The sequence below is a fragment of the Fundulus heteroclitus genome, chromosome 18 (genome assembly GCF_011125445.2).
Source record: "Fundulus heteroclitus isolate FHET01 chromosome 18, MU-UCD_Fhet_4.1, whole genome shotgun sequence".
Lineage (NCBI taxonomy): Eukaryota > Metazoa > Chordata > Actinopteri > Cyprinodontiformes > Fundulidae > Fundulus > Fundulus heteroclitus.
Genome location: NC_046378.1, coordinates 5,884,311 through 5,888,519, shown reverse-complemented (window position 1 = coordinate 5,888,519; position 4,209 = coordinate 5,884,311).

Genomic DNA, 4,209 nt, shown 5'->3' with positions numbered 1-4,209 from the left:
CCTGCTCACTTTGTGTCATTGGCGCTTTGTCATTTCATTGTCTTATTGCCTTCTTATGAATGCAGTTAGTTAAGAATGAAACAGTTGAAACGTCAGACTGAAACTCTGGTTACCGCACTTTGCTCCGACTAACACCTGCCTAATCAGCATTTACTCAGGATTGTTTTTTTCCAATGATACATTTCATGTCTAGACAGTCAAGTCAAAACTTCATCCTAACCATGGCAGATGTATATTTGGAATAGTTTTCATTCAACCAACAAGTTGAATAAAAACTTTGCTGCCTCTTGGCCAGGACTCCATTGAAAAAGAGATTTTTAATCTCAATGCGATTTTATTTTATTTTTTTCCTGGTTAAATAAAGGTTAAATAAAAATAAATAAATTCTATAATAAAACTGTAAAAACATTTTTTTTATTCTAGTAAAATTTGCATTCCAAAAGTTATTCATACCATCCTGGATAATCTGAATAATATTTATTGACATTTCTTTTTGTTCATAAGCTCCAAGTCTCTGACTTTGGAAGGCCTCCTCACCAACACCCTAATTTTTACTTCCCTCTACAGATACTTTATGACTTTTAAGCCAGGTCTCTGAAATGCTCCCAAAACAATAATATTACCTTCAATACTATACAACTTTATCTATAAAGCACTTTAAAAACAACACCATTGACGAAAGTGCTGTACACCAATAAAAATTAACAAAATACAGAAATACCCTTGCGAGCATAATCAAGCAGAAATACAACAAAAATATGACCAACTAATAAAATATCAGAACAAAACTAATTACCAGTCAAAACATCCTGGCAAATTGGAAATAACTTAAAACCTAAATCTGCCAGGGGTATGAATAATTTTGTATTTAACTGTAAATACAGGTGCATTTTACAAAATTTGAATATCAGGTAAAAAATGTACATATGTATACCCCTATATATTTATATTCATGGTGATTTCATTCCCATGTTGTTGTTTTTTGTTGTTAATTTGGATGTTTATGGCTCACAGCTGATAAAATCTTAATACAGAAATGGTATGTTATCACCTACATGGTGTAGGTAAGACTATTGACAGTTTTACAGGAGGCTCCAGGGCTGGCCCAAGGTCTGATGGAGCCTTAGGCAGAACCTGATTTGGGGCCTCTCTTCCTATAACCCCTGAGCACCACTAACAGCGTTTCAATACCGATCCTGGAGAAGGGGTCCAAGTTTTATTGGCCGAGCTTAAAACGAATTATGAAAAATTTAATATTTGCTTACATGTATTTGTGAACCATCCAAGCTTTGGTACAATCGGATTAAACTCCGATTGTACCAAAGTTAACACAACGGTCAAACAATGAAGATTATTCTTTGTATTTTATAAGGTAAACTTACCAGTTATTTTAAATCTTAAATTTTGAATAATTGAAAGTATTTTAATTTATCTATATTGAAACTATCAAATAAATTTTGAAAGCATTCTCATTCTCAATAAACAAACACAAATTTCTGATCTATGGTCTGCGTTGAAACTCCAGCATTTATGGGGGACTCATGATGGTTTGGGAGCCCTAAGCTAGCTCTTAGTGACACTCCTCACAAGGACGACAAGACACAAAAGGTCAATGACTAAGAAGCTTATTCACAGCGCCAAGAATATTAATAAAAAGTTAAGTGGAAGAAAAAAGTGTGATAGAAATGGTTGCACAAGCTAGGATAAACAGAGCTGTAGGAGTATTGGAAAATAAATCAAGCACTTAGGGGAGAATAATTATGGCTTCGACCGCATCAACGCTTCAACAGCTACCACACACAGGTGTATTCAGGGCGAGAGTTTTTCAATGTTTTTATTCCCTGTCTTAGGCCACTCCAGAACCAAACACAATGTCAGAAGTATCAAGGTCCCTGAGTCTGAAGGAAGGGTGGAGAGGCACACACTTGATGCATACATGGGGAGGTGGTGAAGTGTGTGGACAGCATTAGGCTCCTGGGTATCCACATCTCCTCCGACCTCTCCTGGACCTTAAACTCCTCGCACCTGGTGAAGAAGGCCCAACAAGGACTCTTCTTCCTCGGGAAACTGAAACAGACTGGACTTTCCACTAAGCTGTTAAAAAAAAACTTTTACAGAACTACAAGAGAAAGCATTTTGTGTCTCAGCATGACAGTGGGGTACGGGAGCGGCACAGTGCAGGAGAGGAAGGATTTAACACGGGTGGTGAGGACAGCACAGGGGATTGTGGGATGGCGCCTCCAAAGATCTGAAAGATGGTTTATGGTTTAGTCCACAAAAGGGCCAGACGTTTTTCCATAGATCCCACCCACTCACACAATGCATGTTTGACCCACATCCATCAGGTAAAAGCTTCAGAAACATTAAATCAAAAACGAATATACTCAAAAACAGCTTCCTTCCAAAAACTGTAAGGGCTATTGCCCCCTGCTGACAGGTTTGCAGTCTATTACATGTTACAAACACCCTGGCTAAACACCTATACATGCAGATTGCACAGTTGTATAAATGCAGGCTTAAAATGCTTGCACAGTATTTACTGCGGGCAACAATATTCATCAATTCATCAATATTCAACACAGTAATTCATATCGCTCACAAAGGGACTGCTGTCAGACTTTTTGGACTCGTTTGTGAGTCTTATCAGACCCTTAAGACTATTTGCATGCTTTAAGCTTCTCAGGAAGCATGTTGGTCATTGCAATCAACTGATCACACTGATCATTTAATCTGTGGGGAAGTATATCTTGTGTCTGTGTGTTTATATGTAACCTGTGTGCATCCTGAGCCGTTGCCTGTCTCAACAACATTTCACTCTGGTGACAGTAGATTCTTGATTCTTCAATACTAAAATAGGATGTAAACAACCTCAACTGAACTGAGAAATGAAGGAATCGTTTAATGAATGCGATTGAGTTCAGTTTGTTCACTTGAATGTTTCGTTCTTTTGAACGACTCACTCATGAAGGACACAACACTGATTCAGGATGAATGTACTGCAGATTGGTAATAATGGTGAAACTAATATTTCCATTGAAAAGACTGACTGACTGATACGTAAAATGGCATTTGTGCAAAGAGATTAGAAACGCTTGTTATTCAAGGTGCAGATCATCCCTTGTGAGTACTTTTCCAATTAGACGGATCTACAAACTGTAGTTTGCTTTTATTTTGCACATAAAAAATACTAGCTTTAAGTCTAGCTACCACATGTTTTCTATCTCAAAATCTCATATGTTTTCAGAGTCAAATAGGTAGATCTAAAATGTTTTGCTAATTTTTGTTTACTCATTTACTATAGTAGTTAGGCTTATTATTTTAAAGCTCAAAAATAGGGACAAAACTCTGGAGAAAATAATTTGACCACTTTTTCTTGTGAATTTATGATCTAAATCCCATATATCATATCTTCTGTAGTACTCAGTAAGTATTTGTAAAACTTGTATTTCTTTCACAGTGAAATATAAGAAGACCCTGTGAGACTAGAGATGCAAGTTCTTCATCTCCAGTTAATGCTAAGGACACTTTCAACATCTTTTACTTACGCTGAGTTGTCTCCACACCCAGTTCCTGTTTTTATTCTCCTGGAGTCTTGTGCAGCCTGGGAGTGAGTTCGTTTGAGTTTCCAGACGAGAAGAGCAGGTGGATTAAAGCTGCAGCTTACTGGAATCTGTCACGTCTGTCTTTCAGTGCAATCACACTGGTAAATAAAACTCAAATCTTCCATCATTCCATTTTCTATAATCGCTTATCCATGCAGTCAGTGGGCGAGAGGTGGGTACACCCTGGACAGGTCACCAGTCCTAGGCTGCACAAGACTCCAGGAGAACAAAAACAGGAACTGGTTGTGGAGACAACTCAGCGTAAACATGTTGAAAGTGTCCTTAGCATTGACTGGAGATGGAGAACTTGCATCTCTGGTCTCACATAGTCTTCTTCAAGTGCTAGACAATCAAAGCCATCACAAATATTAAAGACTTTGAGGTGCACATTGGCACAGTGCGTAGTCCAGGGTGTACACCGCCTCTCGCCCATTGACCACTGAAGAGTCACCAGCCCCTATGCGACCCTGCACAGATAAGCAGGTATAGCAGAGGGATGGATGATTTATTTTTGAACAAAGTGTGTAGTGGCAGCCCCTCCACTGCTGCCTTGGTTTTTCGTTTGTTGCTTGGTTGACTGCTGCACGGATAGTTGTTTTAGATGAGC